Below are 22,950 nucleotides of genomic sequence, written 5' to 3' on the forward strand. Positions count from 1 at the left end.
CTTTCTGTGACTGTCTGGCTTTCTTTTTCCATAATTCTTCTTCTACTCTCATGATGCAATCTGCATCCCAGGTCCCCGTTGCGGGCCACCTCTGACTTTCTGGCAAATCCTTGGTGTAGTCCACCCATAAATCAAGAAATAATACGGCATCTAGGCCATGCTTATGATACATAAAGTACCCTGGAGTGTCCCTAGGTGGAATGGGAACAGCTTCTTCGAGTACCCCTTTTCTGGTTTTGATCTGTCTTAATTTCGAAAAGAGCGGCATTTTTAGACGGTTACTAGAACACACTTTATACAATAAACACAATAATGAACAGTCATTCACACTACAATATATATAAAACGTATTAAAACATTTAACCCTTAACAGTTTTACGAATGATGATAACTAATAGAAAACTAGTTACTGACATAATACTGACACTAGATAATACCTTTTTATATGCAAGACATACTATATATACTGCTAAACAGTACAGATACACTGCTGAAACAGTGCAGACCGGATTTGTGTACCCAAACCGTCTTGACCGGCACAGACTATGTGCACGTTAAATGCCTCCCCGGTAATGGTACTCACCGGGTAGCTCGGAACGGAAGGCCTCGGAACGGAACTGAAACTGGACCGGACTGGACTCGACTGGACTCGGAGCTTCGGAACCTGGTGGGCCTCTGTATACCTCGGATCTTGCTCTCTCAGCTAGGCTCTGGTCGGGATACTTCGCACTTCTCACCGCCTCGTCTGGGTGTTGATCGCAGCCTCAGTCGCCCCCGCTTGGCTGGAGGGAGATACAGGAAATCCTGCGGGTACGCGTTTTTGTCCGTTCAGCTGTAGCAGGAGACCGGGCCTGCAACGCACCGCCGGCGCGTGAGATGAGAAAGTGTCCCTATTCGGGCGCCAATTTATGTGGTAAATATTTCATTACCGGTACTATTTTTTATGCGGCAAAATCTAGTAAGAATAACTCAGTAAATATAAGAGGCAGAATCCGTGGTATTAGAGGTTCTAAAGGCTTTATTCCTTGACAAAGGAAATACAATTCGAATTGCAGGCTTCAAATTCCATCACCACGAAAGTTCAGGAAGGAAGGGCATACATTATTGACAGGTAATCGTATTTATATGGAAAGCATTACATTGAGATAGATGCAAGAGGCGTAACAGCTGATAATACAGATAAAATAGGCATACGTAACTAAAAAAGGCGGACATATAGGCGTAACTTTATAAAACGTCATTATACATGATGTCACAAGTAGGTGGATCCATAAGAGAATCCTGCAATGTCAGCAGAAATATTTGGCAGAGATGCGCGCGCAGCCGCATGACGTGTGATTGACGTTCAACTAGAGGGTGAAGGGGACTTGACATTTAACTCTACATGTGGAGACAGAAGTCTGGGGGTTATGTCAACCTAATCCCAAATCATATCTAATATCCTATGTTTAAAGAACTGTGTCATCCACAAGGAAAGGTCTCTAGGATAGAATCTATTCTATACTGACTGTTAGTGCGTGTACAAGCGTCTAAGTGTCTGTATGAGATGCGAGGGGGCAGGAATCTTCCATGGTAACAGGGGCTATGAATTACTTGCATGAGGACAGCGAGGCCTGGCCCTTTGCATGGTAGCTGGAAGAATGTTTACCTAAACTACTAGACAGGAATGCATCGGATGAGGAGCGAAGCAGATAATCTTGAAGGTGAAATACAGTTTTTGGCAGGCAACAGGCTGGATCAGGCACCGTTAGCCGCGCAGGGAGTAGGACAAAGTTCATGGGTACAGATGCAGGCTTGGACTGGAGCTTTCAGAGGCAGAAAGCAGGAAAGGTTGGATGACAGAATTCAGGACCTACTCGCCTGAATCTGTAAAATGTGGAAAGTGAACCACATAAAGTCGGTGGCCTTTCATACTTAGGAATGGAATATCTGACCCATTCATGGCGGATCTGAGAGAGGACATGTTGACGGTGGACGCACATGTATTTGCGTCTTCAGAGCTAGAACTGGAGGGAACATACATGTACTTATAGCATGCACATGGAGCCGTTGGGGTCTACGATAGGGGACATAACTGATCACAAAATTCATATTTCCTCAGTACCCCACATGGGGGTCCCTCATGGGCCCATAACTCCGCGCCTCTGGGGGCGCCAACCGCACCCTTCGGTACACCTCTGAGTCCTTTGAGTGCATTTTCCTGATGGTTTTCTGTCCTGCAGACCACTGAGGTCCGTCAGGTGTTGGGGCCAGCGAGACTGCTCGGGGCCTACATGTGCTGGCCGCGCCGGGATCCCCCGATGGTAACGGGTACGCCACGCAAGGCTCCACCCTCCCTTCTCCTTGGCGCCAGTAAGCTGCACCCAGCTCAGCCAAGTCCGCACCCGGACATGAGTCCTCACCCTGCATTATAATGATTGGCCTGGTGTGCCGGGCCTCTGATACTCATCCCCTGTCTTCCTTCTCCTTTTCTTATTTAAGCCCAAAGTCTTCTCTGCCCACTGACGCCCTACCTTAAACAAATCACCTACTTCCCTGTCACTCAACTCCACCCTCCTCCCCTCATTCCATTCCAGCTCAGCCATGTCTAACCCTGGCCGGTCCTGGTCAAGACCTGTCCCCTGAGCCCCACCTACCAAGCTTTCTGCTGCCCCCACCTTTGCCCCCCTTGCCCCCTCTTCTCACACTTAAACCATTGTCCTCCAAACCAGCTGACCCTCCCTGTGCATGATAAGCATCCACTTGACCCACTCTACTAATGGCCCTCACCGCCTCCTTCCATGAGGTGAAAATATCTAGCCCTTCCCAGGCATTGCTACCCCCGGCCGTCTCCCAATCCCCTGGGATCCCCTCCTCTTCCCACCCAACATTAATTTGAGCCCTGGCCTTGCGCAAACTCCTTCTACCTTCCTCCGCTCTCCACTCCCCAAACCCAAGTCCCCCTTTTAAAATCCTCAAGCCCTCACCCTGCCTAACCCAACTGGGTATACTCCACCACCTCCCAACCCCCAAAATCGCCCATGCACACTCTCGCCGGAGCCTCGGAATGCGCACAAGGCTCTGGCGTGTCTGGGGAGAAAGGGGGCGCTCTTCGGGCCTATGAGCGGCCCCTAAAACTCACCGCTTTTCTTCTCGCCCACCTAGGGGACGTGCAGGCCAAGACGGCGGCCTCCACGCCCACAGAAGCATGCCTAGGAGGGCGCAAAAGCTCCGCAGCTGAAGGAATCAATACATCAAAGGCGGCCTGCCTTGCTCAGCAGGCGCACCGCCTCCAAGACCTTATAATCCTGCATAACCATGCCTAACTCACTAAACACAGCTAATTAAACAGCCATGAAAACAGCTAACAAAACAGACAAGAAAACTATTACTAGCTACCCTGCTGCCAGCCACCAGGTCACCAAAACCTAAAATGCTGGCTGGCAAATCCCCTCATAGGAGTATATAAGCATAGAGCTAATTGGGCTACTTGGGCTCCCTGGGCTATAATTGGGCTACAATTGGGCTATAATTGGGCTACACCCCGAAAAAAACCAAAACCACAAAATGGCCGTTCCGGCCAGCCCAGACCCCTCCCAAACTGCCCGGGGGGCAGACCTCACTATGTTCGGCTGCCCCCCAAGCCCCCCTTCCCCTACTTTTTTATTTTGAAAATGCATCCCAGGACGCTAGAAATCGCTATGGCCTATAGATAAAGCTCGTTTTTCGTGAGTTCCGGGGCGGAAGAGAAGTAACAGGACTCGGTCTTTTCCTTCTTTCCCAGGGAAAATAAAGACAATGTCCACTTCTGCTTTGCTGCTTTCACCCCCTCTTTCCTTCTTCCCTCTCTTTCTGTCTAGTAGTTCTTCTCTTACTGAAAACCGTGACTTCAAGAAACGGCTTTCACACTCTTTCCTCTCCTTTCGTTTATTTGCTCCCCTGTGAAATGGATCCAAAAAAGAAAAACACGTTTGCTGGGAATGTCCTATCTTTCTGACATTTTAATCCAAAGTGTAGCATCGGTAATAAAAGGTTAAAATGTGAAAAATAAAGCAATAACTAAATAAAGTAAGACAGACTGGTAGCAAACTGGACAGATTGATTTTATTCACACCCAAACACATTAGCACCACTTTTACAGAGTTTGACAGTGAAGCACTTGTTTTGTTTTCTTGTCTTTGTTTTCCCCGGGCTTGGAACTAGTGCACCAATCCTGGAGGTACTGCAATGCGTGGATTGGAAAACAAAATGTGTACTGCAGGCTCTGTGTTCAGGGATGTAGTCTTTTTACCATACTGCTTACGTTTTGTAAGGACATGAGCAATGGGCATTGAAACGGGTTCCTTCCGGGCCCTGTAGTCATGTCCTTAACTTTTCAGGCAAAAGCGCTCACTGATTTCTGAATAGTGAGTGTAAAAGCGTTAAGTTAACCATGTTGTTCCTCCTTACATTTCACATGGTTTGCAAAATTTTGCATTCCTTATGAGTGTTTGCTTTTTCCAGGATGTTGTTACTTTTTATTTGTAGGCCGCATATTGCTCTTGTCTAGCACCTAATTTAAATTGAGCCACATCTAGGTGTTTATTGCTGGCAACAATCGGGTTGTATTTGAAGGCAGTGTGAGTTTTTCTCAGTGGGGCAGAATGGTGTTCAGTGGGGGAGAGGATGTGGCACTATGGCCAGAGCTGCTGAATTTGGAATTGGGGAGCCAGGTTCAGCCTTAATAACCAGTCCACCAGACCACTCTCCTGAGGGAGTACATTCCCATGCTAGACCTTAGAAGGCTTTGCAAGACCTTTGAAGCCCTGGTGTCGTAGCACCAGCAGGTGGACCCTAGCATGACAAGTGTAGTTTAACCTTCAAGGCTTGTCCACCACAATCCATACTAAAGTTCACCTCCTGTCTTGCGGGCAGGCCTATGAAGCAACACACCCTAGAACAACAGTGACTCTGTCACTGAGGTCACAGGACCATTGTGAAGGGCCATCTCTAGGGCGGTGCAACCGGTGTGACCGCACCAGGTGCTGACTTTTGGTGAAGGCATTATTTTTACAAGTATATTATGGTTTTAAAAGCACTTGTTGCCTCCTTCCTGGCCATGAGCAATTTTAGGCAACAATAAAAATGCCATGAGGACTCTGGTGATTAATGTTCTTCCTAGAGATAGATTGGAGTTTTGTCTATTGGAAGTTTTGAGTCGTGGAAAGGTAGCTCAGAGGGTTAATGTGCCTGCTGCAAAGAACATGTACCATGCAGATCACAAAGTGCACATAATGTAAATAGTTCAGTGGGCTACTGCTTTTGTCAGAGAGACCCTATTGTTACTTGCAGTTTATAAGTTAAAATCCTAACATAGAATGGTGAGCTATTAACTGTCATCTAAGAGCTGCATACAAACTGCAGGGTATAAATTAGAGCGTTATGTTTTTCCCCCCGTCTTTGAATATCCTTATGTTGCAAAAGTGTTCTTTTGGATAGAAATCAATTCTGATTATTAAAAAGAACCCCCAACCATGGTATTACGTTTGAAACTCTGAGTTTGTGTTTCTCCAGACCAATCACTATTAAACTATACGGCCTACTAGTATGGTTGTCATGTGACTCCTACACCTTGTAGTCCTTAGTCTTACGTAACATTTTCTATACAGTGATTTACACACATATTAATTGTCTCTGTGTAATGTGTGTGATGTAAAGTGCTCTGACACCCTACAATGGTATGAGTGGAGCTGTAAATCAAATTAAATGCATCTGATAGAGAGTGTGGGTATGGAGACCTGAGGGGCACTGTTAAAGGGTGGTAGTGAGGGAATCCCTTGCAGAGGTGGTGATTGGGGGGCACTAACAAACATTAATGCACAGGGCGCCTCTATTGTTAAGGCCGGCTCTGCCCTTGAGGCCAGTCTGCCTCACCCATAGGTACCTCCATTGGCCTTGTTTCAGCAGTAGTAGCTGCAACTTACCTGGGATTGGCAATAGAGTATTTGCATGCACACCAAACTTTATTCCGCAGTGTTGACTAAATTATGCATTAAAAAATGGCTGCAGCGTAATGCAGTATATTTTCTGATATGTTATTATTTTGACATGTGTACACTTGCTAACAGTCTCTGGAAAGATTTTGCCTTATTAGTACCAGTGTAACATACAAATGCAGCAGTGAGAAAGGTGATCAGTCAACCTTTGCAATAGGCTGTCCACTCTGTAGCAACACAAGTCACATTTTTTATTAACTTTTGATACGTTTGAGCTACAAACAATTTATTAGTTTAAATGGTCAGATCATGCAGCAGATCTTGCATTATGAGGCAAATATTGCACAGCCATAATTATATAGAAAACATTTGCAAACTAGGATATTTTGCCATTCATGTTTGAACTGCTCTTGTGCTGATGACAGAAACTCCATGGCTCTGAGACAAATGGCTTGTGCTCCCACATTTTATCGTATTTGGTACATTCTGTGATTAGAAGCACATCCCACTTTGTGAATGTATTTTAATGTCAATAACTCATTATAACCTTAAATAATCATGTGTATCCAGTGGTTGATTAAACTGGGTAGTGAAATGCCAAACAAATACTAAAAATTGGGATGTTTGCACATTCTGGCCACACCTCTGGCTCCGCCCACTGATCCAATCCCTGGGTTATCCCCGCCTTCTGATTCTCCACCCACAGTTCCCCTACTTTTTTCCCCCCACTTCGACCACTGATTGTGCCTCTTCCCCAGCTTCGGCCCGAGGAAACCCGAATTGGGGCCCTACTCGAGCCGCTGCTTAATTGTCCTGGTAATTACCTGCATGCACATCTTAAATCTCACTGCGCCCATACTTGAGTTCAGTTCCCTTGAACACCCACTATCATTATTCTGCTCCTCCTTGCAGGTAGCTCTGATATACCGGCTCCCAGTATTTCACCTGAATTTTTGGGTTCTCGCATCATGAGTCTCGATCTGGAGACATAATTACGCTCTAATCCTTAAATCATTCGAATCTTTAAGGACTATACTTCACCCCCTCGGGTCCCCACTCATCTCTCCTTGCCTTGCAAGGTTAGTCCCTCGCCGTTGCGGCTACTTCACTAGGCATGCTCATTTACCCCTTGGTACGTCTAATGGATAAACAGATCACAACACCTGGGAAACATTTTTTCCCATTTGAATAGTTTCACTGTAGCCACCTCCATTCTTTATTCACACCCAGTGGCTCACCAACTACATTCATGCCTATGACCTAATCTTATTGTTTTTATTTTCCCTTTCTCCCTTTCCCCCTTCCCTATCTTCTCGTTACAGCAGGCAAAATGTACTAAACTACGATTTTCTCAGGCTAGACATTCTTTTAGTCCTGCTGATGATCCCATTATTTGCTGTGGGATCGAAATGCCGTCTACTTAAGCACTCTGACACAAAATTGCTGTATATTAAGTATTCTATATAGATGTAATGGTGCTCCTAATGTGTTGTTTGGCCTAACGATTTGATTATATTTTGGGCCACGCTATTTTGTTTTGTTTTGCTTATGCCGGAGTTTTTTCAGTTTTTCCTTTTCCTAAATATTGTAGACACTGTCTCACTTTTCCATATGTTTTTAATGATGTTAATTAAATATTATGTTAACTTATAATAGTACATGACACTCGTTATTATATTTCTGTGTTGATTTGCTTCGTTCATATTTTATTGAAAGGGACCACTGTTTTCTTACAATAACAGTGTTCCAGGGTCGCAGCACTACTAGCAGCAAGCTGCCCTGGGGCTGACAAGTCCAAAGCCAATCTTACCCGCACCAGCAGGAGTAAGGAGTCTTGTTGTTCCTGAGTGTGCCCCATCCGCAGTCGTCGCAGCATCTGCAGCTGAGTTCAGGTGAGTCGGCCGCACGCGGCCCAGGCGGCTACACTCAGGAGGTGCAGAGTCTCTCACTTGTGGTCTCAATTCGGAAGGGACCGTAGGCTCTCTGCAGCTTCTCCTGCGGGCTATGAGTCCGGTTCCTCTCCTGATGGGGCCTCCTGGCATACAGGGTTGTCATCAGCTACCGTACAAGGCTACAGCCTTTACAGCACAGCAGTCTTTTCAACGGTGGCCCTCCTGGCACACAGGTTAGTTGACTACGCATGAGCTCCGGACTGATCTGTGCAGCGCAACACATAGCTTAATTCACCATGGCCCTGTTCTGGCATATAGGGGTCAGTCAACTTTGTCCTGCACATGGGCAACGACTAGATCGGTGCAGCAGCAGTTTACTCACACTTCGCACATGGAATCCACTCAACAGGGCTCCCCACTGGACCTCGCTCCCTCCAATGCTCTCCTTTTCCTCACAGGGCACAGTAGTCTTTGCAAGCAGGCAGGTGCTGTTGGTCCAGGTTTAAGAGCAGGTGGTCTTGTATTCCTTGGGGTAAGTCCCCTCACCCAGAAGGAAGACTAGCAGGCCTTGGTCCCAAGTCCTGTTCACAGGCAAAAGTTTCGCAGAACTTCCCCTCCACACATAGCCTGTCTGGCTGCTTGGCAAATGACAATTTTTGGGATCCCAAACTCCCCTTAATGTAGTCCATTTCCAGACTCCAAATGTGATTTAGGGTCTGAGTCTTTGACCTTTTATGTTGAGGTTCTGCTTCTTTTGAAGTGTCCACTCCTCGGCCCCTTCTTTCTCTTGAAATGCAGAAGTCTCTCAATAGCTGAAGGGCCCACAACACAGTCCATGGGAGGGACTAGACCTCATACTTGGATGGCTGCCTCAGTGATATGTGCATCAAAATGTTACACCAGGGCCCACAGCCCTACTCTTTATGTTTCTCTTATGAGTCCCATCTCCTTCCTGAGATGTGCAGAGGCCCCTTCATTGTGATCTCTCAGAATCAAAGAGAACCCTTGGACTTATACAGGTGAAGCCTGGCTCTCCCCTCCCTAGTGTGTGTCCCACCCAGGTTACAGGAATGCAGGAATACACAAATCTGTCTGGGGGATCTCTCTTCCTCCATTCCATGTTTCACCATGTGGGCCTGGGTCTCCCAAAATGGAACCCAGGGCCCTCCATGTATTGTACCATTTGCAGGTGCACACACACACACACACACTTGCATATATACAGCATACATGCACAACACAGTACTGTATCCTCCATGTACTGTACCACTCAAAGGTACATATACATCCAGCATATGCATTTAACATGTACACTGCCCACAACTGAATGTTTTATGTACAGTTCCACTCATAGGCACACATACATCTAGCATATACATTTAACATTCACATACTCAACCCTTCATGTATTGTACCAGTCACAAGTACACATACACTCAGCGCATGCATTTATCCTGTACGCACTGCACAGCGCTACATCCTTCATGGGTCTGTGCACTTCATATGTTCCATCGCAATCACTGTGCTCCGCTGACCTGTATCTGGCTTGCACTCCTTGGGTGCACAGGTGTAGAGCAGGGAGACGCCCCTTCAAGGCTCAGGCTCCTGCCTTATGGAACTCCATTCCACTGGCTGCCGTAGTACACAAGATCACTGGGCATTCAGGAAATTGAATAAAACTTGACTTTTGTCTTCCATCTAGTCCTATTTTCTCTGGCCTCCTGTCCGCTAGCACTGGGACGCCCTGTTGCTGGGGCAGCCGTGCACTTTACAAATGTGTCTAACATAACATAACCTACTGTACCACTCTTAGGCACATATACACCTAGCACATGCATTCACTGTGCACACACTGCACAGTACTGTATTATCCCTGTATTGTACCCTTCCCAGGCACACATACATCCAGCACAGATACACACCTTCTTGGGATCTTATAAGTGTTTAGCCAAAGCAACTGGTGCAATAGAACCAAACCAAGAATAACAATCCCAGGCACATTTGTATTGCATTTATCATTTACTTAGGTTGTAATGGTTTGTCAAACTACAGTTCAAACTTGGAGACATGGTTGAAGGTGGCAACGCTAAAATGGAGACAGAGCATGACACTGTTCTTTTGAGGCTCAATCCGCACAGAATAATTCTTGGACAATGCCTCTCACATGTATCGTAATGCAACATTTATATAGCGCTTTCTATCACTGTGTGAGGCACTGAAGCCTTTGCCAACTCTTTTGTCATTTCTTATGCTAATCAGTCTATTTAGCTAAATCTGAAGTTTTTAATTATTTTTAGTCCCTATTCGTGTTGCACCGATTCTTGAACTAAATGTCATAGTTGTATATTTCGTTCAATTTGAGATCAGCACGCCAATTTTAGAGCACATAATTCCACTCCAAACCACGTACATCTACTCCACCCCAAAAACAAAACACATAGATAAAAGACATTGCCATTTACAATACCAATAGCTCTAACTTTTGCAAATGCAAGACCTATTGCATCCACAAAAAAATCAGCCCAGATCAGCACTGTCTACCCAAGCTAAATTATGTATCTAATGATCCAAAAACACAAGTCAAAAATGAAAATCTCTTGACAAAAAATATTTTTACGGGTATACGGAGGTATATCGGGGGTCTGGGATTAATATGGATACAAGTGCAACATATCAACTTGTTGCATCCCGTGCAGAGAATTTGATTCTTGTCATTTTACAAAAATAGCCAAAAAGTGCAAATATATATATAAAAAAAGCAGTCAAGCATTTCCCAATGGGGAAGAGAAATCTCAGAGCTAAGAATTTCATGACATTCTATGCAGAATTTTGCAAATATCCTTAAGAAAACTTGATGTTTGCTCCTAAAAACTATGTAGAACCAGACACTAGCAAACACCGAATTGAAAAAACTTGGCTGGATTTCCCCTTTAAAATGTTGTAGGCTGGGCACAATGTGGCCAAGGTCATTTTGCTCTGCCTGGCACGTGATGCAGGGCACAGGAACACACCTACGGTACATTAAGCAGAAGTACGGCTTTCCACCATGACACCAGCATGTCTGCTTCCTCACCTTTATTTTCAAAGTGTGCATTCTACATGAGTTTTCTAAATAGATTTGATAAAGAAGAGCACTTCTGTTTTTTATTGGGAACGCCACTTGTCAGACGGCAGAGTACTATCTAGGTCGTTGCCACCAAACTAAGGGTGCAATCCTGGAAACCCCTTCCAGTGCCAATCCAGTTGAGCGTGAACCTCCTAGGCTAGGCATAAGACATGCTTGTTTTGCATTCTCCATCTTATCGTTTTTTTGCATTAATTGTCTGCAACAGGATTCCCGGTCTGTTTCACTATTAGCTTGCAAGAACCTCCTTGTCAACCCATGAGGTTCTATAATAAATCCACAACTTCAAATAGCCAACTCGCCTTCATGACTCTGTGGCAGCGTAACTTACTCTGTGGCAGCGTAACTTATAAACACAGATCGGGGAATATTTCAAAATACTAGGTAGTCTGGATCATAGTGGAAGAAGTTGCCAACACTGCTGACCGAGGTGCCTCGCTCGCTTTGAGCCTGATGGGCAGATGTAGTCTTTTTTAGTCACTAAACAGAAAACATAGTTGTTGGTGAAATCAGACAATGCATGGAGTCAAGTGGTAACATTAAACTGACACAGTGACGCCAGTCCAGGCTAATGGGCCAACCCTGGTAGGGGGGCGTCCAAAAAGAGACTTAAGGAGTCAGACATGCAGCTGACATTGTGGTCAGTGGTCTCTGGCTCTGCAAGATCACTCAACATATTTACCATCATTAAAGCAACTTACTCCAACAACAACCACTTCTACCGTGGTGGGTTTGGCTACATTTTTAGATTCTAATGTAGATTCATCAAAATCTAAAAGGATATTTAAGTGGGGAGACCATTCTTGAAATGTATTTTCATAACCAATTTCCAAATTCTTTGAAAGGCTTAAACAGTCTTCTCACTTATAGAGTAACAGTAGCCTGAATGTATAAAGCTACTGTGTTTTACACTATGATGTAGCAAAGCAAGGTTTTTCCAGAACAACTTAAACACACATTCAACAGTTATCTACTATTATTCGAGCCATATAGCCAGTCTCAAATCAGTTTAAATACATATGTACACACTTTTATTGCACTTTTGACCACTTACATTTGTTAACAGTCCTGAATAGCTGTATTGTGCCCACATAAACCTATGGCTGTCAAACGGGCGCACTGACCCCACTATCTGAAATTCAACCATGGTGTCCTCAGGACAGGAAAGGTCAATCAACTGCCAGCCACAAACTGGATTCACACTATGTACTTTATAGAACTGGGCCCTACACGAAGGTCAATGTACTATGCTTATATTGAGTGGCTATGGGAAATGGCTGAGAGTACTTTGCAGTGAAGTCTTCCAGAGAAATGCAACCTCCTCCAAAATGGTCAGAATTTGAAGCCCTCTATCCTGATTTCAGGGACACAAGAACTGACTTCTATTTCTTGGACAATTTATCATCGCTCTATTTATAGTCATCAATGACATTAAACAGGTTCCAAAAATAACATTTTTACTCTGCCCCCAAAACTAACAACAAAATTACTTTTGGAAGGCAGCACCCATTTGAAATAATGCTACTGAAACAGGAAACTGATGGCTGTAAAGGAGTTTCGCCAATAAACAATAATCTAAAAACATTAAAGTAAGTCACTAAAGGGAAAACAAGAAAAGCTAAGTATTTTTAACAAAAGCCTGCAACACTACAAAAACAATGCTGCCTATATAAGCTGCCTACAACTCAACACGGACAAAACAGAGGTGCTCATCATGGGCCCAAACCCTGATGCCTGGTACGACACTTGGTGGCCCCCTGCCCTTGGGAACCCCTCCTCCCCCACGGTCCACGCACGTAACCTCGGAGTCAATTTATACAATTTTATTTGGCTTTTGTAATAAAAAACATAAAAGTCAGAACTACATCACCAAAAAACATAAACATTACAATAAAATTAGTTAAGAAATATACGCGAAGGCTCCATGTCCCTTTCTCCCCCACCCCAGATGATTAATCACACGTTGCTCTAAGCCTTACTGCCACCTTTAAAAAGCTAAGAACATGGCATACGGTGCTCCCTGAGAGCACTAATAAAAAGAGAAAAGCAGGTCGCACTTGTTTAAAATTGGCTTGTTTTAAAATAGGGATTAAAAAATACTTCCTAGGTGTCTTATAATTACCACAGATCATAAAAAAATTAAGCATGTCCTGTAGAGACGTTCTCGTCTTTCTTGCTCCCTCTAGGGTGAGCAAGAAGAAGATGGAATAAATCAAGGCAAAATCTGGTCAATACAAAAACAGTCATATGAGCTGGGGAGCCCTAAATGTAAGGTTCCGTGGAAGGAGCTATTTTCAGAAGGATGTGTCTACCCACACTAGGCTTCCTTAACTCACATTTTTCCCTTTACATTGCCCTCAGTCTAAAAAAGGACTCCTTTACCCAAGGCAGATCTTTCCCACTGATGATATCAGGGGGTGCAAAAAGGTCAGGCCTACCTAGTTTCCTGAATCCATCCCGTATATAGTTGAACCATGGTATATACGGTGGGTACCATCTAGGCCAAGTCAGTCCCTTAATATCTTCTTTTTGAGGGTGCTTCCATCACTTAATCAAACTTCAAACCAGTAAAATAAAGGGTGAAAAGACAACAGGTCTGAAAGGTAAGGCACACCCAATTTGTTAAGAACAATATAAGTGGCAGTGCCCTGTGGAACACATAACGAATATCTCAAACGTCTTTTCCACTGTTTGAAGTTTTTCATGGGTGGCATAGCCCCAGATCTCACTACCGTACACCACCTGAGATACACACCTAGATCTGTATATCTGCAATAGAGCACCAATAGGTTTTTTACCCAGGCGGGAAGAAAAATTAAAAATAGCGGCATTAGCGCATAGGAGACACCCCATGTTTACTTTTTCAAAGAGCTCTGTTAGACCTGGCACCATTGGCATGGGTTTACCCTGCATTTTTGGGCTTTTACCTCTTGTGTTTTGCTGGTCTAGATGCTTTGGGCATTTTGTTACTGCTGTTAAGTGCCAAAGTGCAAGTGCTCCCTTTGTAAATTGTTGATATGGATTAGTGATTCCATGATTGGCATATTTGATTTCCTTGTCAGACCCTAGTATAGTGCACTGTGTGTGTCCAGGGTCTGTAAATCAAATGCTGCTGGTGGGCTGCAGCACTGATTGTGCCACCCACAGAAACAGCCTATAAAATGTGACTCTGGCCTGCCATTGCAGAGCCTGCATGCAGTCTGGGACTGCCATGTTGACTTTGCAAGTGAACACACTTGCCAGGCCCTAACCATCCCTTTTCTTACATTTCAAGCAACCCTAAGGTAGGCCCAAGATACCCTGGTGGGCAGGGTGCATTGTATGTGAAAGGTAGGACATGCCCTGATGTGTGTGGCATGTCCTGATAGTGAATTACAGCCAATTTCCCTTTTCTCTATTGCAAGGCTGCCTGTTTCCATAGGACAGAATGGCTAGTTTGTTTATAATATCTTATAAACATAACTGGCCCGGGGAACAAGGTAGAAAAATATAGTTTAGTGTGCCTGAACTCAGAATGTTAAAGTGCATCTTTTAGTGAGGGTGATTTTTCATTCTGTGTTTGAAAATACCACTTTTAGAAAGTAGGTATTTTTATTGCCTAACCAGTCAGTGTGCCTCTAGTAGGTTTGTGTATCCCATGTCTGGTTTTTGGATGACAGGGGCTGTAGAGGGACAGTGGCTCCAGAAGTCTGATGAGTCAGGGCTGGGCTGAATAGACCTGGGCTGCATTTAGAGTAGGGGAGGAGATTTCCTTATCACCTGAATGGGCCTGGTCTGCCTTCAACAATGCTGTCTCCACCTCCTATCAGGAAGCTGCACCAGTGAGGACAGAACTGGTTTTGACTGGGTACAGACACTCTCTGCCTTCAGAGAACAAAGGATTTTGGTGTATAAAAAGAGGGGCCCAGACCGCAGACTTTTAGATCACTTCTGGGAAATCAAGAGGAACCTTTGCCAAGGAGAAGAGCCCGATAAGCTGAGGAGGAATACTGCCCCTGTGCTGGTTGCTGTCTGACGTTGGTCTGCAGTGGCTGCTTGCTGCCAAGAAAAGGAGAAAAGGAATTTGCTGCTTGCTTTGTACCCCTGCTTGAAGAAAAGATCTCCAAGGGCTTGAAACTGAGCTCGCCCCTTGTTCTAGAGGTCTCAGGAACAGCAAAGACCTCACCGTGTTTGTGGGCACCATCTCTGATCGTCGCCGCAGAAGAAAAGGGTAACCGACTCTGTCATCGAGTCCATCACAGGATTCTGTGGCCTGAAAGCACTGCCGAGAGCAACGACTCACTTCGCAATACAACCCTGGTCTCACCGACTGCGTCAACAAGCCGCTGCTTACACCGCGTCCTGAGGGCACTGCACTCCGCAACGCTTCGCTGCACGCTGCAAGGACGTCACCGACTCCATTGCTGCCCGGCCGGAACATCGACCGGCTCTGTCGCTGCACTGTGACCTGCCAGCACCGCCGCGAGCACCGTCTCACCCTTCAACACAAGCCCTGGTCTCACCAACTCTGTCAATGACCCGCTGCCTGCACCGCATCGTGAGGAGACCGCCCTGGAGGTCAGAGAGAGAGAGAGGGTGCATGAGAGGGAGCTTGCTAAGCTCAGGCTGAGGAAGGAGGGTGACATAGAAAATATGAAGTTGGTGTTGGGAAAGCAGAAATTGGCCATGGAGGAAAAGAAGATGCTTTCAGAACATGAGAGAGGGTTGAGGGAGTTGGAGCTCAAAGCAAAGAGTTTAGATATCCATCCCTCTGGTGGCAGCACACCATCAGTGCCTGAGAAATGAAAGGTATAAATTATCAAATATGTTACTAAGGATTTCATGAAGCATGAGGACATTGGCCAGTGGTTCAAGGCCTATGAGGTGGCAATGAAGTCCCACATGGTCCCTGAGAGAGATTAGGGAGTGGGGTTGTGGGGCCGCTTTATTTATCTTATTTTTGCAGAGCACTGGATCGTTGGGTGAAGGGTAGCAAGGTGAATGATTTGCAGGGGCTCTATGATTTGGTTGCATGGGAGCACTTGTCAGATAATTGTTTTCCAGAGCTACGCCAGCACCTGATTGACAGTAAGCTGACTGATCCCAGAAAGTTTGCTGTGGAGGCAGACCGCTGGGTCAGCACCATGGGCCAAAAGGGTCGTGTGGGAGACCCCGCTAAAGGTGGGCAGGGTCCCCAGCAGAAGAGTGGGGGGGGACAAGGGTAAACAGAAGGAGTTCCAAAAAGGACCTCAAAGTAATCCCCAAGGGAACCAAGGTAAGGGTTCCCAGCCTCAAAATGAGACAAAGCCATGGGTCCCGACAGGAAAGCCTGTTCAGAAGGGTCCCAAGGCCTGTTTTAGTTGTGGTCAGGTGGGCCACTTCCGGGGGGATCCTAAGTGTCCCAAACCGATTACTCCCACACCCACTGGTGCACTGCCCTGGGAACTGGCTAGTGTAGCCTTGGGGGAGGAGTTGGGTGCCCAAGGTGGGTGGGATCCCTCAGAGATGTCCCTGGTCTCTTTAGGAGACAGTGAGATGGTCCCAAAAGCTCATCAGCCTGATAACACTAAGAAGTACAGGCAGTGGGTGACCATCAATGGCCATAGTGTGGAGGCTCTGAGCGACACCGGAGCCAGTGTGACAGCTGTCATTTGTCGGCTGGTGTCTGAAGAGCAGGTGGTCCCCAACGTATTCTACCCAGTAGTTGCCGCTGACAACTCAGAGTGCCTCTGCAAAGTGGCACAGGTTCTCTTTGCATGGGGGGGATCTCAGGTACCTTGAAAGTAGCTATGAGGCCAGCCATGCCTGTTGACTGTCTCCTAGGCAATGATTTGGAGAGCTCCCCTTGGGCGAAGGTGGAGTGGAGGTCTTATTTAGAGATGTGAGCATGCGTGACCACTCGGTCAATGGCCGCTGGTAAGGGCATTCAAGAGGACCTGGAGCCTGAAAGAGTGGCCCAAGTGCCTGGCAAGAAGAAAGGAGGCAGGGGGCACGGGAAACCGGCCACAGAAGTTCCCACGGTCCAGGAGGAGGCAAACCTTGAGGGGGATGCCCTGGAGCCTACAGGGGAACAAGTGGCTAAACTGGGGGACCTGCCTGAGCTGACCCATTGGCAACAGGAAGGAGGCCCCACCAGGGAGGAATTCTGCCAGGAGCAGCAGACGAGCCCTTCTCTTATTGGGTAGCAGCAGCAGGCTGCAAACCAGGCAGCAGGTGATCAGTCTGGATCACATTGGATATACTGCGAGAATGGTCTCCTGTATAGCGAGCCTAAGGTTGATGAACCTAGGTCAGCCCGTGTGCTGGTGGTACCCCAGCGCTTCAGAGCCTTCCTTCTGGGTCTGACTCATGATGTGCCTTTGGCAGGAAATCTGGGGCAAAACAAGACCTTTGAAAGGCTGGTCACCCACTTTTACTGTCCCCAGATGCGCAAACACTCTGACACTCATTGTAGGTCTTGCCAGACTTGCCAGGCAAGTGGCAAGAGTGGTAGAAAGTGTAAGGCTCCTCTCCAACCTTTCCCTGTAGTCAGCACCCCCTTTGAGAGGGTGGGTATTGACATTGTGGTGCCTCTGGATCCCAAGACAGCCATGGGCAACAGGTTCATCCTGGTCTAGTGGACCATGCCACCCAGTACCCGGAAGCCATCCCTCTTAGGACTGACTGCCCCATGGTGGGTCGAGCATTGCTGGGGATTTTCTCCCGTGTGGGGTTCCCCAGAGAGATGGTGTCCGACTGGGATACCAACTTCATATCTAAGTATATGAAGTCCCTGTGGCAGGAGTGCGGTGCAACCTATAAGTTCACCACTCCTTACCACCCCCAAGGTAATGGACTGGTTGACAGATTCAACCGGACCCTAAAGGGCATGATTATGGGTCTTTGTGAACCGATGAGGCATAAGTGGGACGTCCTCTTACCATGCCTTTTGTTTGATTACAGAGAGGTGCCCCAGAAGTCCTTAGGGTTCAGTCCCTTTGAACTGCTGTGCGGCCATCCTGTGAGAGGACCTCTAAGTCTGGTGAAAGAAGGCTGGGAGAAAGCTCCCAGTAAACCTCCCCAGAATGTATATAGCGACATGCTGGCCTTCAGAAACCAGACTAAGTGCTTCAGGCAACTCGCTCAGGCGAACCTCGAAGCCATATAAACCACACTAACCCCAGAGGTTAACCGGAGGAGGGAACTAGAGGCACAGGGTGCTAGGAGCAGGCCAGCCTCCAACACAAAATGTTCAACACAAATGGGGCCTCTCCCGGGAAAATGACCAAAGGTACTCAGAAATAAATTGTGAGTGTGGCCATCTCCCAAAAAGTGTAGGACTGGCCTCACACAACACCGGGTGTCATGCTTTATCATCGGCAGTCCTTGCCCTCTAAAAACTCGGTTTGATAGAGGGCGGGCATACACCTGACGACAGGGATGCACCTCCAAACTAAGTGGGGGCCCGTGAGGGAAATTTATTGTCCCCTCGTCGTAGTGAATAGGGTCAACATGTTTCTGCCTGGTGTCCCTAGGGGGTATGCGGCATTCATCAGGACCTGTATCAAGCAGGCTCCGTTCTTACCAACTTCGTGGTGAGAAGGTACCACTGGGTGAGGTGACCTTTGTCACTCTCCACTTCAGAGAGCTCACAATCTGCCAAGAGCCTCAACCTACGTGCTCCATGGGAGGAGGAATGGAGGGAAGACCCCTTTAGTCAGACTTGCATCATGGTGCGCCTTCAGCCGTAGCACCTAACTGTGTCCGTCTCTCCTCCCTGGACGGAGGAGTGTGTGAGGCCAGTCCTTCACTTTTTGTGAGATGAACCTGGAAGCCAGCCAGGAGGAAATGAAACGCTGGTATGATCAGAATGCCACTCTGATCGAGTTTCAGTCTGGACAGAAGGTTTGGGTCATGGCCCCAGTGGAGCCTTGTGCGCTCCAGGATAAGTGGACCGGACCATTTGAGGTGGTGGAGCGCAAAAGTAACATCACCTACTTGGTGGACTTGCAGTCTCCTAGGAACCCATTGCTGGTCCTACATGTGAACTGCCTGAAGCCCCACTTGGAGAGGTCCGAAGTGGGCATGCTCCCAGCAACAGATGCTGGATGGAAGATGAGACTGAGCCTATTCTTGACCTCCTGTCTGCAATGGAGCAAGATGGGTCAGTAGACGGTTTGAACCTCTCTCTCTCCCGCCCTGACCCTTGAACAGCAGAGTGACTGCTGCCAACTGTTGGGACAGGTTCCTGATCTGTTCTCCCTGACCCCCGGTGTCACTCAGTGTTGCATCCATGATATGGACACTGGGGACAGTCCTCCAGTAAAGCATAAGATTTACAAAGTGACTGACAGGGTCACAGCTTGCATCAAGGAGGAGGTTTCCAAGATGTTAGCGGTAGGGGTGATTGATTTATCGAGTTTTATATAGTGCTGGCTAGACCCGGAGACATCAGAGCGCTTTACAAGAGGATTAAACAATGTTACAGCATTAAATCATTTACAGTTACATTTGTTACTAGTGCATTCTTGACATAGAAAAATTAAACTGATGGAGTAAGGAGGGAAAAAGGGGGAACAGTAGAGGGGATTGGGAGCATATCAGGAGGCAGAAGAAAGGGCATGGGGTGAAGAACAGTAGGGGACAGTAGAGGCAGAGGGGGGGAAAAGGAGCCTCATGGTGATCATGCCCCTAGATGCGGGGGAGGGAAGGGAACATAACTGGGAGACGAGAATAAACAATGTCCAATGTCCGGTTGGGTAGGTGTCGGCCGAGGGGGTGAATCCAAGGGCCCATCTCCTCTATAGCTACGTATGATAGCTCCATCGGGTATCAGCCAAAGGTTAAGCAGGCCCGGGGGGCAACATCATAGTTCCATTGAAGGTAGTGTTGGAGAGAGCTGGAAGTCCATAGGGAGGAGAACAGCAGCGGTTAAAACGATGAGACCTATGGCAGAAGTCCGACTGAGTAGGTGACGGCTCTAGCAGTGAGCCAGACCCAATCTCCCCTATAGCTGTCGATGCAGCTCCACTGGGAATCGAGCCATGATGCTCGGGCTCAGCCGAGATAGAATGAAGATCATGAAGAGTCCAAAGGTCTCGAGTCCGGAAACGGGAGAATGGAGATGACAAGGAAGGTAGGATAGGATATGGAGCTTGACTGCCATCTTAAAGTCAGGCAAGTTAAATCGGTTGATCCCCGTGATTCTGCAGCTGGTCTTGCCACTAGATCTGCGTTTCTTTAACTCTGCAATGCCTTTGACCAGGTTAAACAGCGGGACCCTTCGTCTTAAGGGACATCCTCCCTCATTGGTGGTATTGACTTGGCGGGCGCCATTTTAGGGTCAGGCTTGGCGATTCTCATTTCAAAAGCACCAGCATGGCTTTCACAGGGGACCAGTCTAGGCACCAGCAGGTCATCAAAACTCCTATTGGGATCGCTGGGGCCAACCTCTATGCCCTCACTCGCTGCCTTAGAAGTGCGACCACTGTGGGTCTGGAGATTGATGTGCTCGGTTGTTTAATTGGCCGTGGATCAACAGAAACAATAAGTAAGTAGGCGAGGTAAGCATGGTAGAATCTCCCTTGCAGGACGGTGAGCTGGGCGCTGTGCACGGTGAGTTGGGCGCTGTCACGGCGCTGACTTTATTGGCGCTGGTGTGGTAACAGTTGCCATCATAGGGTCAGGCAGCAATGAGGACCAGATCGGCGTGCAGCAGGAATTTGCTCAAAAAGTAAAAGGGTACCTTAAACGTAAACTGGTGAGTGGATGGGTGGATTTCCCCTCAAGGAACAGCTGCGCACGGAGGGAAACCGTTGTATCACTACACTGGAAGCTCTGCTGTCAGGTATGACTGGGTCACCGCCATCTTATACACACCGCCGTAGACTTCCCGATTGCACTTTGCTTTATTTAATGTGTCCAGCTGATGATTGCCGAGTACAAGAGACACCGCGCTGGATTAGTTCCCAGAAACAGGCTGCGGTAGTTGGTGTGGAGTGGGCCAAGTACAAAGTTCACGGCTACATGGGTGTTTAGTTCGCTGCCGCCATTTTGGGATTGGAGTCCACTTCGGACAATGGTGCCGTTCTCGATCCAGCAGGCCGTATTCCATAGTTCAGCCGTGGTTCGTTGGTCGCGGAGCATTCCGCTGCCTCATCAGGTGTAGTCATTGGCAGTTAGGGGGGTTACTGAACAGGATTCTTTTGGAAAAGCGTGGCCGTAGCTCCGGAGCTCTAGGCTTTTGCGGACATTTTGCGGGGAGGGGGAGGAGCTGAGGATTGAGCCCTCAAACAGCCCTTGGGCCAGCCCTATGGTCTTGGTCCTGAAGGCTGCCGCACCCGGTGCCACACCAGAACTCCACTCTGTGTGGACTACAGAGGGCTCAATTTAGTCACCAGTAGTGATGCGCACCCCATCCACAGAGCTGATGAGCTCATCAATCGGTTGGGAGCTGCCCGGTACCTCAGTACGTTTGACTTAACGACTGGGTACTGGCAGATTGTCTCAACTGATGGGACAAGAGAGAGGTCAGCATTCTCCACACCAGATGGGCACTACCAATTCCAGGTGACGCCCTTTGGGATGAAGAGTGCCCCTGCCACCTTTCAGAGGTTGGTCAACCAGGTGTTGGTTGGGCTGAAGGATTTCAGTGCCGCCTACATGGACGACATCACTGTGTTTAGTGCCACTTGGAAGGAACATCTGCACCACCGCTGGGAAGTGTTGAAGGCGCTGCGGAGGGAAGGCCTCACCATCAAGGCGAGTAAGTGCCAGATCAGGCAGGGTTCTGTGTTGTACTTGGGACACCAGGTTAGGCGCGGCCAGGTGGCGCCCCTACAGCCCAAGATTGATGCCATTCTGGCTTGGGAGCCCCCCAAGACCCAGACAGAGGTAAGAGCCTTTTTAGGACTCACAGGGTATTACAGGAGGTTTGTCAAGGGGTATGGCACAATTGAGGCCCCCTTGACAGGTCTTACTTCCAGGAAACAGCCCAAGAAAGTGAACTGGACTTACGCCTGCCAGAAAGCTTTTGATGCCCTGAAATCTGCCATGTGCACGGCGCCCATACCTAAGGTACCCAACTTTTCAGAAGAGTTAATTGTGCAGACAGATGCTTCAGAGCATGGTGTGGGGACTTTGCTCTCTCAGCTGAATGAAGAGGGCCTAGACCAACCTGAAGCCTTCATTAGTGGGAGTTTACTTCCACAGGAACAGAGGTGGAGTGTGATTGAGCGTGATGCATTTGCTGTGGTCTGGGTGCTGAAGAAGCTGAGGCCAAGCTTGTTTGGGACTCACTTCTGGGTTCAGACAGACCACAGGCTCCTCAGATGGTTGATGCAGATGAGGGGTGAGAATCCAAAGCTGTTGAGGTGGTCCATTTCCCTACATGGAATGGACTTTACGGTGGAACACCACTGTGGTACAGAACAAGCCAATGCTGATGGTCTGTCCTGATTTTTCTGCCTTAGTGAAGAGAACTCCCAAGCGGGAGGGCAGTTCTCCCCACATTTCAACTGGAAGGGACACTTGTTAGGCCTGGCACCATTGGCGTAGGTCTCCCCTGCATTTTCTGCCTTTGCCTCCTGTGTTTTGCTATGTGTTGGACTTTGTTTTGCTGGTTTAGATGCTTTGGGCACTTTGTCACTGCTGTTCAATGCCAAAGTGCTAGTGCTCCTTTTGTAAATTGTTGTTATGGATTAGTGATTCCATAATTGGCATATTTGATTTACCTGTCAGACCCTAGTATAGTGCACTGTGTGTTCCCAAGGCCTGTAAATCTGTCAGGCCCGGCTCCACAGGATTCAGTCGTGTAGATAAGAGCGTCCACCTCCTGATATTACCAAGTCCCTGAAGAGATAACTAAACAGGGCATTCGAATTATCAGGCGAGGGAAAGGAAAGGAAACGGACAGCGGGGGAAGGGAAACCTGAAACGACAAAAGGCAACAGAGTCAAATACAGGAACTTCTAGCTACTCTACACCCTTCTCGCTATTAATGCAATGCCTCTACCTGTAAAAG

At 47.5% G+C, this 22,950-nt stretch overlaps 1 protein-coding gene across 4 annotated transcripts in view; it reads left to right on the top strand.

Annotated features, from left to right (window-relative positions):
* The window catches only part of LOC146785213 (E3 ubiquitin-protein ligase RNF144B-like), a 230,776-nt gene that overhangs the window by 77,993 nt on the left and 129,833 nt on the right, over nt 1–22,950 (top strand). For 2 of the 4 annotated variants that reach the window (XM_085634126.1, XM_085634127.1), the window contains one exon: nt 7,697–7,846. The exons of the other annotated variants lie outside the window; for them this stretch is intronic. The gene's annotated coding sequence lies outside the window, so the exon portion shown is untranslated. The remainder of the gene's footprint in view (nt 1–7,696; nt 7,847–22,950) is intronic. 4 annotated transcript variants of the gene reach the window in all.

This window comes from Triturus cristatus, chromosome 11 (assembly GCF_964204655.1).
Source record: "Triturus cristatus chromosome 11, aTriCri1.1, whole genome shotgun sequence".
In the NCBI taxonomy this organism is placed as follows: domain Eukaryota; kingdom Metazoa; phylum Chordata; class Amphibia; order Caudata; family Salamandridae; genus Triturus; species Triturus cristatus.